A 26,016-nucleotide genomic window follows, 5' to 3' on the forward strand; every position below is an offset into this window, starting at 1 on the left:
CAGGTTCTGCATCTGTTCACTTCATTTGCAGTGTACCTGAAAGTTTTAGTGATAAATGACAGTCTCTCTGTTACCAGTTTTCTCTTCCCTCCCTAATCCATTTTCCAAATACTAGCCTGACCATGTCACTCCTCATGAAGTTCTAGTGACTCCCCAAGGCCTTGAACATCAAATGCAAACTTCTCTGTCACTTTAAGCCTTTCACAATTTGTCTACTATCTTCTCTCCCTTCCCCCAAGATCATTACACATAACTCCCTTCTATACTCTGTATATTACAGGCAAACAGCTCTGCTTCTTGTACCTTACACACAGTGGTGTGCTGGTAAATGTTTAACAGCCAACTCTCTGAAAAAAAGTATACATGACACTTTTAAGTTTATTTTGAATTATTAACATTTTCTCTATCACTTTAAAAAATCTAGACTAGAGTTGTCAAACATGCTGTCCCTAGACTGTATGCAGCCCCAAATATTCCCAAGTGCACCAAGACAGATTAAAATGTGATTGGGAAATATTTAACAAAACAAATAATAAAGAAAAAACGCTATAGACAATATTAATGTTAATGTAGGGATATCTCAGAGATATTGTGGGTTTGGTTCTAGACCACTGTAATAAATATTTTTTTTTGCTTTTCCAGAGCACATAAAAGTTATATTTACACTAGAATGTTGTCTATTAAGTATGCAACAGTATTATGTCTAAGAAAAACATATATACCTTAATCAGAAATACTTCATTGCTAAAAAATACTAATTATCATCTGAGTCTTACAGTGAGTCATAATTTTTTTTTGCTGGTGGAAGGTCTTGCCTCAGTGTTGATGGCTGCTGACTGATCAGGGTGGTGGTTACTAAAGGCTGGGGGGCTGGGGCAATTTCTTAAAATTTCACAACAGCAAAATGTATTAAATCAATTGTCTCTTCTTTTCACTTAAATACTTAGAGGCCATTATAGAGTTATTAATTGACCTAATTCTAATTCTGTTGGGTCTGAGGGAATAGGGATGATCAAGGAGAGGGAGAGAGGGAACAGTTGTTGGTGAAGCAGTCAGAAGACACGTAACATTTATCAATTAAGTTCACTGTCTCATATGGGTATGGTTCATGGCACACCAAAATAATTACAATAGTAACATCAAAGATCACTGATCACAAATAACCACAACAGTTATAATAATAATGAAAAATATTGAAATATTGTGAAAATTACCAAAGTGTGACGTAGAGATACGCATGCATTATTAGAAAAATGGCGCAAATAGACTTGTTTGACACAGGGTTGCCACGAACCTTCAATTTATAAAAAAAAAAAAATATGATGTCTACAAAGTACAATAAAGTAAAAAGAGAATAAAAGGAGGTCTGCCTATATGTGGTTTTCTACATCAATATGTGGCTGCAGCGATCTTTGTGAATGGTTTAGTGGTCTCATTTCTATTTTAGTTTGACACCCTAGTCTAAACAATCAACAAAACAATAAATCAAGCCCCAGTTTGTAGCGTTTGCCAGTATCCGAGGTATAAATACTCACACTAAAAATTTAAAGATCAACTCTAGCCAGTAGGTGAGAACTGGTTCCAGCACACCATATCTTACCCACGATCTCCTTTGTTTAGTGCTTTTAGTATATTTTGAATGCGCTATCTTCTCCCTTCTACTTGTATCTCTAGTTTCTTTCAGGCAAGAACACTCAAGTGTCCCTCCTAATGAGGTCTATCCTGATCTCTCCAATTGCTAGTACCCTCCCCATCCTGAAAATTATATTGTATTTATTTTTTATTCCCTTGCTTATGGCACACAATTTTCCTTTCCAGTTCCAGGAGAAAGTCAGAGCAAATGAGCTATGTGCAAAGGACTTTGCAAACTTTAAAAACCTATGGACAGGTGAGCTGCCATGATGATAATTATGATGATAGGGATATCAGTTCCTTCCTTGCCCCTGAGATGCAGTGAGTGCTTAATAAATACTAGTTGAATATTTAATAGTGGTTATAAAGAAACAAGATCTTATCTGTTGTAGGAATAGAACATGCATTTCAAACTGTATATTCTCCATTGTTTCAAACTGTGTGTCAAAGACTTCCTATGTACTCTTCTCTCTTCCTTCTCCCCTGGTTCATGTACTCTATGTACCAAAACTGCTACTTTTCCCCTTTGGGATTCATATATTTGGTTTACACTTAACTGACTTGTTCTTGTTTTCATGTAAGATACTTTGTAAGTCATTCCATGTGTGCCCTCATGATCTGGGAAGGCTTCTTGTACAATGTGACAACAGAGTGGAGTTATAGGAAGATAAAGAGGTAGAGATGAGGAGAGGGGTGATACATTCAGGCTCAGGGGAAGGCTTATGCAAATGCACAGGGGTAGATGAGAGATGGAATATTGAGTTTGGAGAATAGGTATTAGACCTGTTTAGTTGGACTATAGAATATGTAAAGTGAAGTAATGTTAGATAAATATGAAAAGGTAGTTTGAGCCCAACTGGAAGATTTTAAATGCAAGTTGAAGAGTTTGCATTTTATCTGAAAGGCAGTAGGGAGCTACTAAAGACGAAAGAGCGCAGAGAAGAATGTCTCTTATAGTTCTAAATGGTGTGAGCTATTGATCCCAAGAGGAAAAGGAATGAAGTGGACTTCAACAAATAGGTGAATAACTCAATCAGCACAGGAAATCAGAGACAAAAATAAAAGTAGAGTCACATTGTTACTGGCTAGCAATATTCAGTTCAGATACATATGTGGGATTCATGTAAGTTGGAGGTCTCAGAATGTTTGTTTATTAAACTTAATGAGTATGATGAGTATCTCATTTGTGTTGCTAGTGTCTTTGGACCCTGCATTCTTCCAGTGATGTTACTTTCCAGCAGCAAAACTGTATTCTTTTTTCAAGAAATGATGATGGTTATTCTCACTTCTGGGATTATTGGATGGAGCAGATCCTCTGTTTCCAAAATTCTATCTTAGCCTTGGTTAGACAGCAAATTCAAGTACTATATCCTTATGCTTTATTATATGGAATATTTGACCTCATTTCCATTTATTAAAATGAGTATCTGGGATATCAGACATTAGTGGGTCAGTCACTAAAGATAAAAAGGACCCCAAACTCTTACATTGGAAGAGCAAATTGCTACCCCATCACCATCATGATAATTGTATCATATTTATGCTACATGTGAGAAAAATGAATCATATGATCCCACATCTCCCATGTTATCACTCATCTTGGACATTATATACTTAATAATACCTGGACTTACTACATACTTAAAAATAATAGCAAACATTGATAGTGCTTTAAATAGTTACAAATGATTTCAACGTACTTTACATACATCAGTTCATTTTATCCTCACAACCCTCAGGGGCAAGTAATAGTATTATCTCTATTATATAGATAAGGAAATAGACACATAGAGGTTAAGAGACTTGTCTAGGACTGTATAGCTGATAAGAGTCCTAGCTAGGATTTGAATTCAGTCCTTTATGACTTCTAGTGCAGTGCTTTATCCACTGAGACATCTATTGGTCTCCAGACTTCTACACTATATTCTTGCTTTGTTTGTAATCTTGCCCACATGGCACCACCTGTCACTCAATTCAATTCAAGTAGGTTCCACTTAATTTGGCAATCACTGTTAAACTCTTATTATATGTTTGTTACTATTCCATACCGTGGACATATAATAATGAAAAATGACACAGCCTTCTATTCTCAAGTAACTTATAATCTAGTAAGAGGGATGAAACAACACACACATATAATTGTAGCACAAGTTAGAATGTGATACATATATAAGATTTATTCAATGGAGAGTGAGAGCAAGAAAGAGAAGAAATATAGGGAGGGAGGGAGGAATTACTTCTAACTGGTTGAGTCAGAAAAGATTTAATGGAGGAAGTGGCATCTGAAGTGGTCTTTTAAGGAAGAGAAGGATTTCACATCAATAAAATTTGGTGGGAGTCCATTTCCAGGATGGGCGAAAACGTACACCAATCTTGTCATGCTTTTGCCTGCTTAAGACCACTGCTTATTCCTCACTACTGCATACCCATGTCTAGATGCCCACCAAGTACTTCATACATCAATCTGTACATAGCTTCATATTAAAGAATTATGCTAGTAAAGGTTATTGTTTTTTGAATCTTTGTGGTCATGCCTCTTACAGAATATTAATCTTTTGGGGGATGAAACAGGCATTCTAAGGGGGGAAAAGGACTCCTGGGTGATGATGCTTCAATCATAGCAGAGTCCATAGGACTCCAATTTGATTGGATATTTGGGGGAGCAATGTTGGAAGGGGAGATGACAGAGAAGGGTATTACGTTAAAGATGAATCAGTGGAAAAAAATGTTGTGTTTGCAGTTGGATCACCTGAATTAGATCTGGCTCTGCAACTTACAATTTGTCTCATTTTGGGTATTGATCTATAAAATGAAGGATTAGACTACATGGTCTCTAGGGTCTCTTCTAGCTGTCAGTCTTTGATTTTATGACCCTGAAGTTTCTTTGGCCATTTCAGACTAGAACTAATAGTTGATGTTGTCATTCATTTGTGTCTGTCTCTTTTGACTTCTTTTAGGATTTTCTTGGCAAAGATATTGGAGTAGTTTGCCATTTACTTCTCCAACTCATTTTTACAGATGAGAAAACTGAGGCAAAAAAGGTGGAAGTGATTCACCCAAGGTCACATAGCTAGTAAGTGTCTGAAGCTGGATTTGAACTCATGTCTTCCTGACTCCAGGCTCTGTGCTCTATCCCCTGTGCCACCTAGTTACCTAGTTACAGAGAAGCTTCCCAACTTGCATTCACAAAGGTAATTTCTTGACCCAGGAGATCTCTATACCAATGAAATCAGAGATCTAAGTCCTTGTGATCCGATTTCTAAGCTTATCATGAGTCTAACATGAAGCCTTTCATAAGAGATCCTTTAGGAAAAATTTTACTCAGGAAAATAAACACCCTCAAACTCAACTGGGATGTTGTCAAAGCACTCTAGTGCTGGAATTTCACACTGACTATTTCTCAGGGAACTGTGCTTACAGTTGCTTAACTTCTCCACCTCCCCTTGGCAACATTTACAGAATTCAGTTTCAAGCTGTTCTGTATACATTTGATGTTCTTCATCTCTAGCAGACCTTCAAATATCACCTACTCCTTTGAATCGCCCTGCTTTTTGTTTGTTCATTTGTTTAAATGGCATTGTTCTAAGGGCTTTTAGTACCTAGGGTGCAATCACAGCTAGGAGCTCTGCCTGGTTCTTGCCCCCACCTTTTTTTTTTTTTTAATCAACAGTTCAACAAACTTCTATTAAGCACTGAACAGAATGTCCCACATTCTGAGTTTGTATGGCTGTCAGACAGTGGGGATGGTTCAACCTTCAGAAGGTTCTTTGGGTCTTCCTCAGGCCATTGTCAGTAGCCCCACTAGCATAGTTTCCCAGGTAACACATACTTTATTTTTTTTAAATAGTTTTTTATTTATATTCTTTTTTTATATAATCAACATTTTCTGCTATATCCACTGCCCCCAGAGTCATCTTTTATAATGGAAAAAAAAGGAAGAAGAAATGTTCATCAAAGCTAATTGACATATCAAAAGAATCTAACAAATGCAGTGTTCCATGTCCATGAGCTTGCAATTCTGCAAAGGAGCAAGGAGAGGTCACATCCTCTCTTAATAATCTCCTCTAAGGGTCTCTTGTGCAAATGTAGGAGACAGTTTATGTTTATATGATTTCATCTGATTTTGTCTATTTGATTATCCTCAAAAGTCTCCTATAAAGAGAACCAACTCTTTAATGCCAGAGGTAGAGGTACTAGACCTTCCATAGTAACTTTAAAATAAATGGAATTCTTTGGTTTACTGCAGCTGTAGGCTTATAAACACATATGCCCTCCCGTGGGACTTCATTGAAAACATCTGAGCAAGTTGAAGGAACATTTTTCAAGGTGGGCATGAAACTGTGTTATTTAATTTCATTTTTCATTCAAGATGCTGTCTCCCTTTTAGGAAGAAATGGAGAGCAGAAGAAAGGGAAAGCTAAGGGAAAAGCAGATGAAAGAATAAAGGAAATCAAAATGCAAAATCCAGTGGTAATATATAAAATCCTAAATATTAATCTTGGAGAGGTATTGTAGTATAGTGAAAAAACAGTGAGCTAAAAGTCCAGGGATCTGAGCACTAGTTCTAAGACTGCCCATGACCACTGGGCCCTTAAGCAAATATTTATCATAATTTGGTCCTCTATTAGCAAAGAAACTGACGAGAAGCGTAGTTTTTCCTAGCTGTAAGGAGAGACTGATGGGAGGATCATGGGAGGTGGAAGCCTTGGAGTCCCCATGGGCAGAAGCCTAGGACAGGCCAGTGGTCAATCAATTGTAAAGAAATAATATTGCTATCCTGTTGCTACCCCAACTGCAAATAGTCAGGGGTTGTTGAAACCTTGTCTGATTCATTGACCCACTTAAGGAGTGATCTTCCAGGAAAGAATTTGCTGTTACACTGGAACATGGTCAATCCGTCCCTTTCCATTACTTTCTTCCTCTGTCCCACTCATAGCCTGGTAAACTGGCATCAAGTCTTTTGCTTGCTTAATTTTGTTTAGTTGAAGTCTGTACTTTTTATTTTTTGAAAGGGGGAAGGCAGGGCAATTGGGGTTAAGTGACTTGCCCAAGGTCACACAGTAAGTGTTAAGTGTCTGAGGCTAGATTTGAATTCAGGTCCACCTGACTCCAGGACCAGTGCTTTATTCATTGTGCCACCTAGCTGCCCCAGAAGTCTGTACTTTTATGAGTTTTGTTTATATGCAAGTCAATTTTTATTGCATTTTGTATGAGCATTTGCTGATTAGACCACACTATAGGGAAAGATGAAATACAACTCCTAGCTAGTAGCCCCTGACTTAGCTATAAGCCTATATTGAAGCTCCCTCTTTGGAGACACAAAGAACTTCAATAGAATCATAGACTCACTCTCAAATAGAAAGAGACTTCAAAGGTCATGTAGGTGCTTATTAGCTATGTGATCCTAGGGAAGTTTTTGCCTCAGTTTCCTTATCTCTAAAAAGACTGAGTTGCATTTGACAGACTTTGAAGTGCCATCCTATTCTAAATCTCTGATTCCATCATGCTAGTCTAATCTCAGACCTACACAACATGCCTTTTACAAAGTCTTTGAAAATTGGTCATACAGTCTCCATCTGAAGCTCACCATTGAGGGGAATCTCACTTTCTCTGTGCATTTCATTTTTGTACAGCTTTGAATAGGAAAATTGTCTTCACGTGAAATCTGAGTTTCTTACTCCCCATCATTGGTTTTAGTCCTACCTTCTGGGAAAAGACAAATAAGTCTAATCCTTTTTCCATATGAAAGCCCTTCAAACGAGAAGACAATCTTCCCTTATGTGAGGTAAATATGCCCATTTCCTTCTACAGATTGTTATACTTCATGGTTTTGATTTTTCTCATCAACTTGGATGTACTCCTCTGGACGTGCGCCATCTTGACATGGCCAACTCATATTATGGTGTCCAGAGCTGAACGTAAAACTCTACATATTGTCTAACCAAAGCACAATGCAATCAAACTATCTAAGGTTCCTTTCCAGATGCCCTACATATACTTTCCATATGTGCTCCAACATATACTACATTAAGTTTGAGGTTGAGGGCAATCCTGATCACCTATCACTCATCCTCCACTTGACTCAATAATGACTTCCTCCTTCCCACCTCAAATGGCACTTTGTGCCTCTCTAATGCACTGATCATGTGTGATTTTGTGGTGTGTCTTATTCCCTTTCAAAACAACAAAAAGTACATGAGGGCAAAGATAGTGTTACTTCTTTTTTACTTTAATTTCATCATTTACTTATTTTTTTAAATTTGTGGAATAAGACAAGGATTTCCATAACATAATATAGCAGAAAGATGATTGCACAGGAAACTACAAATCTATTATGCACAATTTGCTATTCCATTTAAAGATATAATAAAGTTATCTATATTTCTTTTTTTTCTTCCCTCCTCCCCCCACCCTAGAGATAGCTACCATTGGACGCAAATATGTGTCTTTTATCACTTCAGGATGGTTTGATTAGGCATTCACACCTAGAAGAGGCAACCAGTCTAAAAAAACAGAGACTGTCTCAGGTAAATGATAGAAGAAGCAGAGGAAGCTTTCTTCCAATAAGGGGGGAAGCTATGTTTCCACAGAAGGATTTTAGAAACTTTGAGGGCATGTTCACATTCAGTGCAATGTTTCCTGAATGAAATCAGGTAGTGTTTTTCATCTTCATTTCCATTCCTTCTTTAAAAGAAAGGAGAAAAAAGAGAAAGAAAATTTAGACTGCCCAAGACCTGTTCTGCTGCCTCTGCTTAATGGAGCTAAGATGTTCCCTAAATATTTATTTTTGCATGCATCGTATTTGCAGATGTGGAAACAGAGTTAAGTTAAAAATAACTCTTTACAATGGGGCAATCACATATTGGAATGTTAGTCCAGGAATGAGACTTACTTAGCCTTTTTAGCCTCACCATTCTGAGGAGTTCTTTTTGGCTAATACAAGTAAATATCCTCAGCTCTACTTCCTAAGGATTTCCTCTTTTGTTTGACTTCACTCCAAAACTGTGTGGAGATTAGCAGGAGGAGAGATAAATATGGACGTGGACATTATCAGTTCTAGGGACCCAACCTTCTTTACTGCTGGGTGTTTGGTGGAGAGAGTTTTGTTTCCTGCAGGCTCACAGAGACTGGGTTGCTCAAGAGCTGGTCAGGGCAAAGGGTCCTTCCACATTCCAATCCTCAGAGTGAATGAATACCTCACTTAGACGATTTGTCGTAATGTAGCTCAGGAGAGCAGCAGCGTAATTTCCAGAGCAGATTCGAGAAATAATTCTGGCTAGAACAGGAGAGGCAGCCTGGTTCCTAGGATGGAATCTTTGGTAAGAAGTCTGGAGAATTGATTCTAGTCTTGTTTGACCACTATTTCTCTGGGTGACCTTGGACAAGGTTCTTCCTGCTTTTCTGCCTTCCTGCCTGTGCCTTACCTTCCCAAACTAATAAATTGGAGATAGCCGTGGTCCTCACAATGTGCATAAAGTACTTTGAGGGCTCAAAGACTGAATAAATATGTGACTTATCAAAGGTAGGAAAATAACTTTGAGCAGGAAGGTGAATATTTTGGTATAGGAGGTCAATATGGTTTTGGATTGTTTGGAGTTCACAGGAAAAGAAGTTATAAATAATAATTTGGATATCTCAAGAGGTGACATAAATAGCTGTGCAATGGAGATAGGTTCAGCTGAGAAAAGAGAAAAAATAAAGTATATTCCTTGCTATGCCTTTTATTTTCTAAACTACCAAAGTATCTTTTCTTTGCTATCTTATCTTTTCTTACACCAGAAAAAAAAATTTGCCCCAACACTTTTCTCCTTTCAGAGGCAGACTGTTCAAGTTACCGACCACGACTAACCTTCCTACCTGAGCAATAAAGAATCAGAGGGAACTAAAAGAAAAAAAATATTAGGAGGGCATTATGCCTTTTTGAAAAAAAGTATTAGATTTCCTGAATAGCCTCAGATGATTAGTTGTCCCACACCCTCGTGAATACATCCGGCATGATTTTGATTGTGACAAGTCTCTGGCTTTCAGGCTGTATTGTAATGACTTCCAATCTCTCAATCCAATTTGCCCCAATCATGTTAAAAAACTATCCTGCACAGCAACACCTGATACCCACAGATTTGTCATTTCTTCTAGAGCAGGGCCACTACAACCATTGTATAGCAGGGCTCAGTTAATCCCCATTACCTTCCACAAGCTAGCACCAAATGACAATTAGAATAAAGACTCACGGACCCAACTGGCATCTGATGGGGCAGCTCTCCTGGGAGTGCCCAAGTTGGCAAGGTTTGTCCCCTCTGTGCAGACCCATTTTCCAAATGGCAGAGCTAATTTGAACCTGTTTCAATATATTTATTACCCTGAGATAAGAAAGAAAACTTAGCCTTTCCAAATCGTTTCTACCCGAGTTTAAAATGACCACAGATCTCCATGACTATTTCATTGTGGAAAGTTGTTTAGAAGAAGTGAGTCTTTCTATCAGAGATGGATGTGCAGTAGTTTGGGAGGGAGCTATTATAATAAAGGCAGTAGCAGACCCTGCTGCTTGTTAAAGTTAGCCACTAAACAACCAAGACTTTCAGAGAATGCGCTCGGATCATACCCACCTACCGTTTCAAAGTTCAAGCTATGTGCCAGAGTGCTGCTTACTTACCTTATAAATTTCAGGTCCAAAGAAGTCTCTGCCTTTTAAAACAGGGCTTTGAATGTCCAGGTTTTGTTTTCTTACATTAAAAAAAATCTCATCTGTCATACACACACACACAAGCTCCCTTGAAGGACCCACCCTCTCCTTTCTGAACACCAATGAGGAGACTAGGGGAGCACATGTGGGAAGCTGCCTCCCTGGAAATCTGTCACAGGAAGCATATGTTCTTTGTGACTGAGGTGCCAAATTAACCTTGGCGTGAGCCAGACAAAGCACCTCATTGTGGAGGTCCCCAGAATCTCATGGGGAAGAAAAAAAAGCCTCTAGCCAATCAACAGTTTTTCTGCTTTTGGCAAGATGGGACTGTCTGTCCTTCATTCATTTTAGAAAGTGAAAATCTGTTTGCTGTTAATTGGCTTCCTGATAAACCAGTGTGACCATTGACAGGGATTCAAAAGTAGAGCCCTACCTGTTGAGATGATTAAGAGAGGCAGAGTAGCACAGCGGGAAGTCAGAGGAGCTGGGTTCAAATCTCACCTCTGATGCTTAACTTCCCTTGAGACTGAGGGCAAGATGCTTAAGCTCCATAGGCTCCCCTGTTAAATCCATAAATGAGGGTGTAAGACTTGTTGACCTCTGAAGATCTTTCCAGCTCTGGATCTATGACCCTATGACCCACTATGGACCTTAGTTTACTCATTTGTAAAACAAAGGAGTTGGATTAGATAACCTCTAAGATCCTTTCTGTCTTTGAACCTTTGTTTATATGGTCTATGGTATGGGGAAAGCAGGACAGAGGGTCTTCTTAGGGAGGAGCTATGTAGAAAACCTCTTAAGTGATTCTGGCTTACATGACTCCTATGGTTAAGCACTAATAGCTCACTTTGGGAAGCTAGGTGGCCAGTGTATACAGGAGGATTCATATTCCTGAGTTCAAATCTGACCTCAGATACTTCCTAGTTGTGTGACCTTGGGCAAGCCACTTAACCCTGTTTGCCTCTGTAAAATAAGCTGGAGAAGGAATGACAAACCACTCTAGGATCTTTGCCTAGAAAACCCCAAATGGGGTCATGAAGAGTCAGACATGACTGAAACTGAACAAGTCCACTTATGAAATTTCTTTCTCAGAAATATTACAAGGGTATTTCATTGGATTAGAGTCTGTAGCTGTGTATGCATGGTAAAGGTTACTACCAAAGTGGCATAGCCAAAATTCTTGAACTGTGCCTCCTCCCCTTTCCTTCTCCTCTCCTCTCCCCCTTCCCTCCCTCCCTTCCCCATCCCCCCCAGGAATTTACTATGTTATTTGGAAACGTTCCCTTTGCCTCACTAGGCCCATTGGCAACATTCACATTTGCCCCATGTCTCAATTGCAAAATCAAGCTGGTGACAGACAGAGAATTTTGAGTTTAAGGTTTCTGCCAAGCTAGCCAGAAGCTACGGTAAGGGAAGGGATGCGAACTGAGCCACAACGACAGGAGAACTTTCTGACAGACTGAGCAAACACTTGCTCATTTGGGTTCTTTCTCATCATGCCTTTATTTACGTGTTACAGCATGCTACAGAAAAGAGAAGAAATGCAGGTGGGGAAAACAAAGTCAGTGGAATGGCAACTGCCTTCCAAATTCAAGGTTGTAGTTAAGACTGATCTGAGCCCAAAGACAGACTGATGCTGCCTAGTCCTCCTCAAGTCTCTCTGAACCCATGGGACTGGTGGTTGTCTACACAGTTAATCACCTGTGTAAAACAAAAACCAAGGGAGGTTTTTCCTTTATTCCTCTCCAGGCTCTGCTCCTAACTCTCTAGACTTCTTTCTTCACCATTCTCCAGGGGTCTTCTCCTTAGAAGATCTCTCCCTCCATCCCTGAAGCCTCTTCACCCTAATAGATCCCACTGACCCTAGGGCTCCTTTCTCCAACTTAAAATGAGGAACTAGGACTTGTTCTTTTCTAAAAACTCTTTTTCTAAAAAAGTTTCCTTTGTAGGACTAGAATTCTATGATTCAAATAGGCCTGAAATCACCTTTAGAACTGCATTTCTTAGATTAGCACGCCCACAGGATTTACAGAGCAGTCTGCAGAGGAGTGTGGAACCTAGAGGATAGACTTCTTCAGAGCCCTTGGGAGGTGGCAACAATGAGCTATGGGACCTGTGAACGGAGGAAGTTCCCTCCCTCCTTTGGGGCCACTATTCTTCATTTTCTCTTCTGTCTACAGACTCTGTTGTTAGGTACCCAAAGGTGAAGTTTCCCAATAACTATCACATGGTCCTCTTTGAGGTACTCTATTTTCCTTTGGGGAAATTTTATGTAGCACATATGTGGTCATGATATTTGAAGGAAGAAAAGATCTGAGAACTTTGTTCTGGAAAATGGGAAAATGTTTTATTCAAGATCTATAGGATCAGTAATGTTGATAATTTCATCTCATTTAAAATACTCATGGTAGGAAATATATTGTGTCAAATAGAGCTCAATTCAAGTTAAACACTTATTAAACATCTACTGTGTACAAAACACTTTACTAGATGATAAGACAAAAATGGAATAGAACCTGCCCTCAAGGAGCTTGGTGGGCATAAAGGTGGGGGTGGGGAATACAACGTGGATAATGATAAGTAAAAACGAAGTATATACAAAGTACTTTTTAGAGAGGAGGACAGATCCAGAAAGGCCTTTTACAGGACATAGCATCTAAACTGTGCTTTAAAGGATTTTAGGGATTGATATTTTTTACTCATTTTATTTTATTTTCCTCAATTACATGTAAAACTTTTTTAAAAAACATTTTTAAAGTTTTGAGTTCCAAATTCTCTTCTGTTCTCTCTCCTCTTCCCTCTCCTTAAGAAGGCAAGCAGTTTGATATAGATTATACTTGTGAAATCATGCAAAACATATTTACATATTAGCCTTGTTGCAAAAGGAAACACACTGTTTTTACATGCAACTGGGAAATAAGATGTACAGGCAATGGGGTATAGAAATCTATCTTGCCCTACAAGAAAGTAAGGGGGTGATAGAGGGGAGGGCAGATTGGGGGAAGGGGGAATCAGAATGCATGCCATCTTGTGGTGGGGGAAGGGGAGAGATGGGGAGAAAATCTGGAACTCAAAATCTTGTGGAAATGAATGTTGAAGACTAAAGTAAATAAATTAACAATAGTAAAAAAAGAAAACAGACAAAAAATGCCAAGAAAAATGAAGTTAAAAAGTATACTTCAATTTGTACTCAGACTCCATCAGTTCTTTTTCTGGATATGAATAGCATTTTTCATTATATGAATTGCTTTGGATCAATGTATTGCTCAAAATAGCTAAGTCATTTACAGTTGAACATATTACAAAATTGTATACAATGTTTTCCTGGTTCTGCTCACTTTACTTTGCATCAATTCACATAAGTCTTTCCAGATTTTTCTGAAACTATCCTGTTCAATATTTCTTATAGCACAATAATATTCCATCATGATCATATATCACAATATGTGCAGTCATTCCCCAACTGATGGGCATCCTTCAATTTCCAGTTCTTTGTCACCACAAAGAGCTGCTATAAATATTTATGTATATGTGATTCCTTTTCTTTTTTTAATTTCTTTGGGACACAGACATAATACTAGGTCAAAGGCTATGCACAGTTTTATAGCCCTTTGAACATAGTTCCAAACTGGTATGGTATGGTAGAGGGCTTTAAATTCCAGGCTTGAGATTATAATAATAAAATAATAATCATGATATAATTATACAATATGATATATAGATTATAAGATAATGTGTTATATATTATATATTATATAACATTGCATATGGTATATGTTATATATTATAATATAATCTATATTATCCATAATACATTATATAATAATATAATAAGGAACCACTGAAGATTTTGGAGTTCAAGATATAATGCTAAATTCAGAAAACAAAGGGAATAACAGCAAACTTGGAATCCTAAAATACCTAGCCTTGCCCCCTATACAACATAGAGGCTTAATTCAAAATAAACCATGAAAAAAACACTTATCCAGAGAACTTTTGAAAGATCAAAAAAGAAATGATGGAGAGAAATACAAAATATCTTGGCTTCACAATGTCACTAATGAGTTGAGCCAAGGGAAAAATAATTAGATTTTCATCATGAGGTTTCAGTTTTCCTATTGGTATAGTTTATATTTATTTTTTATCATGCTTATATGCATGATGACTTTGCAGTTTATATAGTGTAATGCATCTAATGCCCCTGATAGGTTTCTTTTCCAATCTGGGCTTTCTGAGTCTCCTTTATGTTTGATATTAACCCAGTTGATGGAGTGTCCTTGGTCAACTAATGTGGGTACAGCCAAGGAAGGACCTGTATAAAATGGGCCACCAATAAAATGTTACTCTGTTTTCACTGATGCAAGAAAGAGACAGGGGCAGCTAGGTGGTACAGTAATTAAAGCACTGCCCCTGAGGTCAGGAGGACTTGAGTTCAAATTTGGCTTCAGACACTTGACACTTAATAGCTATGTGACCCTGGGCAAGCCCCTTAACCCCAATTGCCTAGTAAAAAAAAAAGAAAGAGGGGCAGGGTCCTACATTTAGCCCTGAACACCTTTCTTGATAACAGTAGTGGTCACAGCATAAATCACTACCAGAACCTCAGGGGGAAAAACCCAACCTCTGTAGCTGGTTTCTGAACTGACAGGAGACATCCAGACAGCTTAAAAAATTAGATTTCCACTAAGTGAAACCTCTACTAGCCACATAATTTTAGGATGTTTGGGGGAAATTTTGCAATAAAAAGAAATGAGAAGAGCAATGAATGATGTGAATCTTCATTGCCAATACAATTGCTTGTTGTTTTTGTTCAGAGGAAATTACAGTTGTAAGGACTTCCTTAACTTTTGCTTAAGTGTGTGTGTGTGTGTACACACACACACAATTTTGATCAGCGACTTAATTCTGTCACAGTTGTTCTTTCACCTAGACAGGCAACCTTACAAGAAAATCCCTTTGATCTTGCTTTAGAAATGTTTGTATTAAAAGGTTTTTAAGTTGGTTCAGTTAATAGAAAAATACTCTGATTTGTACAGTAGCCCTGTTCTTGAGAAGTTATGCATAAATTAAAATTTTATAATTATTAAAAATTCACTAGGGGAGTTTGCCTAAAAGAATCTTGTGGTAAACTTTTTTTCACCCAACAAGTAATCAACCACTAATATAAGTTTAATTATAAACTTAGCCATCCACAAACACAAATATTCAAGTACCTATATAAGAACAACAAAAGATTGTGCAGGCCTCCGGAAGTTCCCATTACTCATGGTGTCTTTCCTAAGCACACTGTCTCATGAATCAAATTTTCTGTAAGTAGGTGGACACACCTCCATTCTGCAGCAGAAATCTCTGAGGGCCTGTTTCTCCTTAAGAAGGTATTTGTTTGCTATAAACTACAGTGACATTAAGAAATGCAATAAGGATTTCTAGAGTTATCTAAGATCTGTTTCCATCTAAAATATGTAGCCTTTTAAAGTCAAGGGCTGATCTTGACAGAGGCCTCCAGTGACCTTTGCCAGTGATCACCTCATAAGCCTACAAAGAGCCAGTCCTAAGCAAAACTGGAACTTGTTTCTAGGGTCTCTTGTCCCTGTTTTCAGAGACTTCATCTTCCTTCTTACCAAACTCTGTAATACAGTGGAAAGACCACTGCCTCTGGAGTCTGACACTACCTGTTTGATGTGAGGTAAGATTTTCCTCAGCTTAAGTTTCCTCACATAGGTGGTTCAGTGGATGGAACACTTGGCCTGGAGTCAGGAAGACCTGAGTTTAAATTCAGTCTCAGATATTAGCGATAAGACTCTGGGCAAATCACTTAATAACCATCTGCCCCATTTTCCCTGACTATAAAAATGAAGAAAATAATAGCATCTACTTCTCAGAGTTGTTGTAAGAATAAAATGTGATAACATTTATAAAGTGCTTAGTAGAATATAGAGCTATTTTAATTTCTGTTTTACATATGAGAAAAATGGGACTTGGGAAAGTAAATGACTTGTCCAGAGTCACTCAGGTACTAAGTGTCAGAGTCAGGTCTTCCTTACTCCAGGCCCAGCACTGATCCACTCTTCCACATTGTTAAATAGCACCCCACTTGGGCTCTTCTTCCACTAAGTGTCTCCATCAAAACTTGACTGTTCAGTGTTCTATTTCTTGAACGTGTTCCTGAAGTTTTCTCAAGTATATCAGAAGCCTTCCAGAGGGGGGAAAAATGAGGCTAGTGAATGCTAGAGAGGCTGCAGAAAGATAGGGACATTGATACATGATTGGTGGCACTGTACATTAGGTCCAACTGTTGTGGAAACTAATTTGTAATGGCGCTAATAAAGTGTCTAATGTGTCCATACTCTTTAATCTGGTTCAAGTATTGATAAGCATAAGGAATTAGTTGATAAAAAAATGGCCCCATATATGCAAAAATAATTATAGTGACCCTAAACAAGTTGTGGTACATGGATGTAAAAAAATATTACTGTGCCGCAAGATATACTGTGTTTCCCCGATAATAAGACACTGTCTTATTATATTTTTTGGACAGAAAAACACCAGAGGGCTTATTTTCAGGGGAGGGCTTATTTTAATGAACATTGACAGCAATTTTAATAAACAGGTAAATGTGAACAAAAAATGTACCTTTATTCAATAAGCAAATCACTGGGGAAGAACAGGATGACGCGCTCACTGCTGCAGCTCTGATTGGATGCAGCTCAGAGCGCGGCGTGCGTTTCACGGGGCGGGGGGGGGACGGTGCATACAGAGGGTACCCTAATGTGTGTAGCGCAGGGGATCACCATCACTACAGTAGCAATCTCAATAGGGCTTATTTTCGGGGGAGGGCTTATTTTAGAGGAATCTTACACAGTAAGGGGGGGCTTATTTTCGGGATAGGTCTTATTATCGGGGAAACACGGTAGCGAATGAAGCGAAATATGAGAAGAATAATATAAACTGATGCAAAGTGAAGCAGGCAGAATCAAGAAAATGCTGTACATAATGACTATACTAATGTAAATGAGAACAAAACATTTCAAAAAATGCTGTAAAATTATAAAGACAAAGCCTGACCCCAAAGGGAAAAAAATGAGATTGTATCTCTCTTACTCCTTTGTAGAGATGGAGAAATGTGAGTGTGGAACATTGTACCTGTTAGACTTTGTTGACTGACTTTGTTGGTTAGTTCTGCTGAATTATTTTTTTCCTTCTTTTTTGTTATAAGGGATAACTCTCTTGGAGTGGGAGGTGGGAGTGATATATTAGGAAATACATGCCATTCAGTCAACTGGCATTTATTAAGTACCCACTCTGTATCGGGTACTATGCTAAGTATTAGGGATACAAACAAAGGCAAAAAACAGTCCCTGCTCTCAAAGAATCTGCAGGGTTTTAGAACAAAAGATACCAATGAAAAAAAGATAACCCCTTTAAATGAGCTCTAAAACTCCCTCATTTATCTAAGGTCATGAACAGAAGGAATCGATTTGTACTTATAATCTCAAAGAGCAGCCACAAATCTCTGAGCCTGCCAATCTGATATGACCTGCCAGCATAGGATAGCCCTGGGTGCCCTAGAGACTGTGAATCTTCCCTGAAATCCTGGTCCAGAGTGGCTAGCTTTTATATAGCACTTTAGTGTTTGCAAGCACTTTGCAAACTTTATTTCACTAAATTTTCACAAAAATTCTTGGAATTAGATGCTAATATTATCCCCATTTTACAGATGAGGAAACTGAGGAAGAACAAGGTTAAGTGACTTGTCCAGGGTCACACAATAGCTAGTAAGTGCCTGAAGCCAGTTTTGAGCTTAGGTCTTCCTGACACCAAGTCCAGCCCTCTATCCACTGTGCTGCCCAGCACCCAGCTTTTGGCTATCTGAGCAGATCATCAAATAGTGTGGTGCTTCTGACAGCAGCAAAAGCCATACTTAGCACAAACAGGTGAGAAGGGTCTAAAGTAAATGGTTTAAGAAGCCCAAGAATCAAAACACAGATATTTTGCTGACACATTCAATGAATATCTCTCCCTATTAAATGGCATTCCTCTTAGGAGAACTTGACTTATTGGCTTCGTCGAGAGATCTAATTGTTTCTAAAAAGTTTAATCTTTCTGATGAAAACCCTGGGACTACCAGACACAGAAGAGCCAATTTGCAAATTTATGCATTCCTCCAGAGTGATGATACAGGAAAAAACTATTTCTCTAAAGATAGAAAATACTATATGGGCAATCTGGCTCCTCTTTGCTTATGTGTGCATGAACACATAATGCCCCAAAATGAATCACTCAAATAGAGTCAAGGGATTGAACACTAAAAATTAGGGAACAGAATTCTTTTTTGAGGTTTGAGTCTGGTGATTCTCTGTGCCTCCAATACTTCATCCATTAAAAGGGGAGTAATGACATGGTGCTTTCACTGATACCATTTTGGCTCAGGTGATCTCATCTGTCTGGGTAGTCCTTCCAGTGCTAACATGGATTGGCTTCTCATTCTGTCTATGCCTCTTCTAAAGTCTCTCCAAGGGCTATAACCGAAGGTGCTACAGGGGCCTTTCTCTAAATCTTTTTTTTTTTTTTTAACATGATGCAGCCTAAAGGATAGACATAGTTTAAACTTCAGTCTAGCTATGTAACTGTTCCATCTACTCTACCACTCATAGATCTTGTGTATTCATCTATCTTTTTTGTTTATTTGGGGGAGAGGAGCAATTCTTTCTTGCTAATGTGCAGCAGACTACTCATGCCCAGTATGTCTGTTCATTAACTTTTGAGTAGCCTGAAATTGAGATTCTTTTGAGATTTTTCCCTTAACACTAATGCATGCCTTCTGTTTATTACCTCCAAACAACCTTGTACATAGCTTTTTTGCACAAAGTTATCTCTCTCTTTAGACTGTGGGCTCCTTGAGGGCAGGGACTGTCTTTTGTCTTTCTTGTGTCCATTCCCACTGCTTAGAACAGTACCTGGCACATTGTAGGAACTTAATAATAGTTTATTGACTGACTGACTGACTGATTATATTCCAAATTTTGAAGACAGAGAACATTATCAGAAAAAAAAAATCTTGGTGTTAAAAAACTAGGTTTCCGCTTTAGGAAATGTTTGAAGTCATTAATAATACTGCACAATTGTCCAAATGTAAGCTGATCTCTTTCTCCTTTTCAATTCCAGGCCCAATTCATCATCTTTTTCAGTCTGTTCAAGAGTTTTGTGCACTAATAGAACAAATAAATATTTACTTATAGAACAACTTTATAGACTATGACATAGGGATATTAGGCTTTATTTCTTTCTCTTTCTTTTCTTTCTTTCTTCCTTTCTTCCTTCCTTCCTTCCTTCCTTTCTTTCTTTCTTTCTTTCTTTCTTTCTTTCTTTCTTTCTTTCTTTCTCTCTCTCTCTCTCTCTCTCTCCCTTCCTTCCTTCCTTCCTTCCTTCCTTCCTTCCTTCCTTCCTTCCTTCTTTCCTTCCTTCCTTCCTTCCTTCCTTCCTTCCTTCCTTCCTTCCTTCCTTTCTTTCTTCCTCTTTCCCAACACCTCTTTGTAGTCATTTCAACTTACCTATCAGCTATTTTGGAAGCCAGTTTCCAAATCCTCTTTTCCACTCTCTTCTCAGGCACACCCACTTCTGTTCCCATGTCTTTTTAGACAATTCAAAATTCACTTCAACAGGACCTTGTTGAGTTTTGGTCTCTCTTCCCTACACCCCACCACTTCACAGATTAGATATATACTTTGGTCCAGTGTTTTCTGCCAAGGCCTTTTTCACACTCTCTGCCCACCCCATTTCTTTCTTCTTTTTTTACTTTTTCATTCCTTTCTTTTTTTTTTATTCTTGTCTTCCAATCTGAGATATGAATTCAGTGACAGATTGTTTGAAATCTATATAACCAGAAGATGTCAGACAAGGTGCTTAAACCTCTTGTAAGGCTCTTGTAGCACAAAAAGTAGTAAGCATTAACTGTCCTTAGTCTCTCAGTCACAGATACACAGGGGATGTTTTTACAGTAAATACATTCTTTCTCTTTTTCCCACATACAACAATTTAAGAATTCTGAGTGATCTCTGCTGGAGTACCATCTTCATTGCTGTAACTGAATTGGGAAGACTTTCCCATGCTCTTTTTCACACATAGACTCACTTGACTCTACCTTGGAAAGGTCCAGACCCAATTGATGGCATCAGAATCATAGGGAGGTAATAGCTGCCATGGAGAAACTTTAGACTGTCAGGCTGGTCATCATTTCTCTTCCTTTATCTCAAGAAAGAGTGTTTCTTGAGAAGCAAGGCAAATACTATTTGGGACTATAGCTCATTGGATTTAGCAGCTAGTGACTCCTAGATGCAAGAAATAAATGAAAACATGTAAACTTTTAACTTGGTTGGTATAATTCATATGGTAATTTTGAAAATCCTGTTCTTTCTTCTCCCCATCAAGTGGGAGTGCTGATTGGGAACATATGTGTGGAAACATAAAGGTCATTTACCAAACAGTTTGAAATCAAGGAAAAAAGGAAAATTTAGAACAACATCAGACACTTCACTGGGGATGGTCAAAATCTTAACCTTCCAGGGACTGATTCTAAGGTCTGCAGTACTGTATGCCAGTTTTCATTTTCTTGTTTATACTTGAACCAATTGAAATCCTTCCAATCCAAGCATACATTATATGTTTTTGATGTTTTCACAGTCCTCTTTTCCAGGTAAACTATTTTGATGATCAGTTTAATTAAACAAGACCAACCCCTCCCCCCCCAAAACAAAAGAATCAGACCCTGCCTTCAAGGTCCTTACATTCCTCTGACCAGATGCTTCAAGCCTTAACTTCCCTAAAGAGTCTGTACTTTCCGTACTGAAAATTTGGGACTGGTTATTTTTTTTCTTCAAAGTATGATTTATCTGCTTCTCTTTCTCTCCTTGTTCTCTACAGTGAACACACAAGTGATAAATGCATGGGGTTCTAAAAGAGCTCTCTAGAAAAGTTTCAGCCAATGGCAAGAAAACCTGGGAAAGCTCCTTCCCTGGAAGTCCTTGCACCATTCAGATTGTGGAGATAGTACTGACCCACCACCATTACAGAATGAACTTTGAGCTGTTCCCCTCCCCCCCATACCCAAACAGAAATGAATTCGTGCTGATTCATTGCATAAGATCCCCTTGCAACCGCAGGCAAACCTTTGGAGGACAGCCAGCTGGGATCAGGGGTACAGACTGTGACTATGGCAGAAAACAAAAGTAGCTGACCTACCTGGGGCCAAACCAATGACCTTGGTCTTGTTGCTGTGCTACTATAACCCACTGAGTTGATCTCTCCTCTCCCTTTTTCTCTGCTTTCTTCCCTCTCTCCCTCTTCTCATTCCCCCTCTTTCTCTGTCTCTCCTTCCTCTCCCTCTCCTCTTCTTGCTTTCCCCTCCCCTCCCTCTTCTCCTTATCCTTTTTCCCTCTGCCTCTCCTCCTCTGCCTCCTTCTTGCCTTTTTTGCCTGTCCTTCTACACTTACAAAGTAATTTAGCGATCTATTTTTACAAATAAATTTTCCTATTTAGGTATATTCATTTCCTAACCAGGTGCTTCCCCTTCTGAATTATTGTTCCTAATATTTTTTTCCAACATGTTATGCATCTCAATCTTTAAAATGTGCACATTAGTCTGATGAACTTTAAGTTTCCTTACATCCCTCGGCCCTCGGGCTGCCAACAATTCCCCCAATTGAGTGGATGTCCCCTGAATATCATATCTCCAGGCAAAGCCAGAAGATATCTAAGTAGGAGCTTTCTTTTCTACTCAAGACAGCAAGATGTTTTTCAAGCTTCTTAGACTTACTTTAGCCATTTTAATCTAACTAGTAGACTAAAAAGACTCAGAGCATGCAGAACCATGTGAATAGTAGCGTCTTTGACTGTTTATTGAGTCTTTCCTTGTCTCTCAACATTATAATGGGAACATGTCAGCATCCAAAGAAGAAAATCTATCTTTCTTTTAAAGTCTCTCAGGGAAGGGGATGCTATATCTCCTTTCCCATTTAACAGCAACTTCAGCCTGCAGATGGCATCTTCTCCAATGGACAGGGGCAAAATTTCAGCAGATTGATGGGGAAGGTCTTCCTCATTACTTACCTTCTGAGACACACTCAAAATTCTGTTTTGTTTTGTGTGTTTAAACAGCCTACTATCCCACAGGAAGATACAGTGGTAATAAAATGAAGTTGGAATTTCATTGATTTTATTCAATTGGATCAAACTGTTATAAATCCTGAGAGAGTGGCTATTATCAGGCTGTGCTGGGAGAATTGCACACCAATCTAATAGATACCCATCCTTGGCAAAGTAATGAAATGAGGAAGCCTGTGGATTTTACATTAATGAGATTAGAGAGCCTAGGGGTACAGGTTAAATTTTTTTTAAAAGGTGCAAATGTATTCTTTTAACCAGTCAATCTTACCTTTCTGAAGGTAGATAAGCCTTTAGGACTTTCTTTCCATTTGTAAACAATACCAGCCATTATGACTGCTGACAGACATCATATGGCTATTTTAGCCCGGAAGACCTGCTTTTGTGTATCCCCAGAGCTAAAAGATCATTCGTTTCTGCCTTTATTTTGCATCGTATTTCTGAAACCATGACAGAAGTTTCTTATAGTGATTAACATAGTGACTTTTCTATAGCACTTCAAGGTTTGTAAAGTACTTTTGCATAACTATTTCTTTTGATCCACATCACAACCCTATGTAGTAGATGCTCTTATTATCCCCATTTTCCAAATGAAGAAAGTGAGGTTCAGAGAGGCTAGGTGACTTGTTCAAGGTCACAGGGGGAGTAAGTAACAGAGGTAGGATTCAAAACCAACTTCCTTGACTACAAATTCATCCCTCTTTCTGACATATCTTCTGGCTGTAAATCTAGTTCTCCTTCTATGCCAACATGGCCTCTTGAATCCCAGTCCTTACTCATTTTGGTAAGCATATATGCAAAAAAAATCTTGGAAATGTTATGTTACTGTCTGGCAGTTCCTGCCTTATAGACTTATAGAATTCTCTTTTTCTTTTCTTTTCTTTTCTTTTCTTTTCTTTTCTTTTCTTTTCTTTTCTTTTCTTTTCTTTTCTTTTCTTTTCTCTTTTCTTCTTCTTCTTCTTCTTCTTCTTCTTCTTCTTCTTCTTCTTCTTCTTCTTCTTCTTCTTCTTCTTCTTCTTCTTCTTCTTCTTCTTCTTCTTCTTTTTACTAGTTACTTCAAAAACTATAAGTGAAATTTAGCTTAGATGCAGAACCTCATAGACCCAGTCTCTTTTCTGATATCTAATGGCTTCATAGAAGAAATCCACTTTGGAATATCCCATGATTTTATGCCCAGAAACTTGACCCAAGAAAGTTTACAGGTTATTCTAAAGATCCCACACATTGTATTTGATTTTTGTTCTGGACATCTTATAATCATCTTTGTCCCGAGATATTCCAGACCTAACCTGTGAGACAAAGGAAAGTGCAAAGGACGATAGGATGGTAAAGGCATGTTGTGCCCTCCCTGGGGACTGAGCGTGACAAGACTCTCAGGTAAAAACGGTTTTCAAAGAGCCTGAAGAATTGGCAGGCTCCAAAACAGTGCTCTCTCCACTTCTAAGGTCCTGCCCTTCTTAGATGGCACATTTTATGTTACTTCGTAAGATATAGGACCCCTCAGCCTTGATGTGAGAAATTCTTCTCATCCTTGTTGTTTTCTGACATATCATTCTTCCCAGGGAAGCCTTGGGGGTCAAGTACAAAGTATATTCTAGCTTAAAACAGAATTGCAGGTAGTGGGCATGAAATAGGATTAAAGTTACTTATAAATATGTCACTGCTTGCCCATCCCTTCTCTCCCCCACCCCTTCCATTATTTATATTTCTGAAGAAAAAAATCCTGCACACTTCTCTGGTCAGTAAATACCATGTATATCTTTGCTTTTTGCAAGGCGCTCTGTCTCCTCTGAAAAACCAGCAGATAAAGCTCATTCATTTTCAGCATGCTGGAATATTTTTAATTCATCTAAAATTCATTAGTCGATCACACTGTGAAGTATGCTAGGTGCTGGGTATGCAAAGATAAAAATGTCCTGGTCCCCACCTTCAAAGAGTTTACGGTTTAATTGGAAGGATGCAGCAAGTGTAAGATAAGTATGATACAAGGTGGAACTGGATAAGGTAAAGCAGAGAGACCACCAAAGTATTCTGAGAAAATCTGAGAAAAGAACATATGGGGGAGGAATATCGGAAAGAACAGGAAAACTCCTGTCAGCAGAGGAACTGAGTGGACTTGGCAGCCCCATCCAGTTCCTTACAAGATCATAGAATTGTACATCTGGAGATGCAAGTTTATCCAGTCCAAGGCCTAGGGTTACACAGCTAGGAAGTGTCAGAGGTGGGATGTGAACCCATATCTTCATAGTTCCAAATCCAGCGCTCTGCTACCCAAGAACAGTCTTTCCAGAGTCTTTGTGTAATTTGGGCACACATTTCTAAAACTCCCTGTCTACTTCACGCTGACTTTCCCAGCTTTGGATCCCTTTTTAGAAAGTCCTTTCCCATTTCCTGAGTAAGCTCTTGGATTTGGATACCCTGTGAATTCTATCTCAATCCTTTTAAATCCTACATTACATTGTACTACCTTTCCCCAGGAGAGTTCTTTCTCTGGAGAAAGGAGTCTGAAGAAGGAGAGGATGCAGAGGATTTCAAGTCATTAGCTTTTTTGGACTGCTACTGATCAGAGGGATTTGTCCAGTGGAAGCTTCCCTATTTCTGTTCCTTATATATTCATACTTGTATGCATATTAATAACATTCCAATTTGCATGCAGAATATCTTATGGCAGAAATTCCCTCTTAAACAGAAGTTTTCTACGTATGAATCCAGAAACCCTTCCAATCCTAGCCAACTGCCTGTTTGTAATAGAGAATTCCTTTCTTCCATGGTTGTCAGGTGATAACAGATATCAGCACTCACCCAGATAGGCTTTAGCTTTTGCCAGTAAAATATTAATTCCTGCCTTTCCCTTAGTTCTCATACAGGAATCCATGAAGCTGCCTGGACCACACAACAAAGAGAAATTTAAAAGCCAAAAAAAAAAAAAAAAAGAAGACTAACGTGCTATGTTCTCTTTTTCTTTCTCCCACACAATGTTGCAGATTTTCCTGTCTCTTCATCTACTCCTTCCACCCCCCTTTTCCTGGCTATTTTCATTCTCTGTGCCAATTAAGCTTGTTCTGTCTTAGAACTTTTTTTTTCTTTTCAAAAATAGAAAGCCAACAATAGCTATGCTTATAAAGTCGTCAACATTATTTCAGGCAAAGGAATGCAAATAATCAAAAAGAAAAGACACATTCAGAATGAATTCAGTCCTGGACCCCCAGTCCAGATTTTCTCAACATTTCAAGAATTGGATTTCTTCTACAAGTAGTGTCAGGAGCTTTCGGTGTGGCAGCCTTATGCCAGCAGCATGGCAGCAGACCCAAAAGCATCCCAGAAGCAAGAAGAGATGGGATTGGCCACTTGCCCAGCAGCCTCAAACTAGAGAAACTGCTTCTAATGCCTTCTTTGCTTTGTTCTCCACTGAATGTAGAATGACTCAGAATTTCTCAGCAATGTATACATGTATATACATATACTTTCCTATGAGCCCTTTCCAGGACACTTTTTTTCCTTAGACTATTTCTGCCTATTGCCATGTGATAACTAAAACAATG

At 38.6% G+C, this 26,016-nt stretch overlaps 1 protein-coding gene across 3 annotated transcripts in view; it reads right to left on the minus strand.

Annotated features, from left to right (window-relative positions):
* The window catches only part of STARD13 (StAR related lipid transfer domain containing 13), a 750,493-nt gene that overhangs the window by 717,351 nt on the left and 7,126 nt on the right, over positions 1 to 26,016 (minus strand). Inside the window, exon 1 of one of the 3 annotated variants that reach the window (XM_069080652.1) lies at positions 10,286 to 10,428. The exons of the other annotated variants lie outside the window; for them this stretch is intronic. The gene's annotated coding sequence lies outside the window, so the exon portion shown is untranslated. Of the gene's footprint in view, positions 1 to 10,285; positions 10,429 to 26,016 lie in introns of those variants that run through there. 3 annotated transcript variants of the gene reach the window in all.

The sequence above is a fragment of the Petaurus breviceps genome, unplaced genomic scaffold (assembly GCF_028583685.1).
Source record: "Petaurus breviceps papuanus isolate PSGF00001 unplaced genomic scaffold, PetGlider_PUasm1.0 91133, whole genome shotgun sequence".
Taxonomy (NCBI): Eukaryota; Metazoa; Chordata; class Mammalia; order Diprotodontia; family Petauridae; genus Petaurus; species Petaurus breviceps.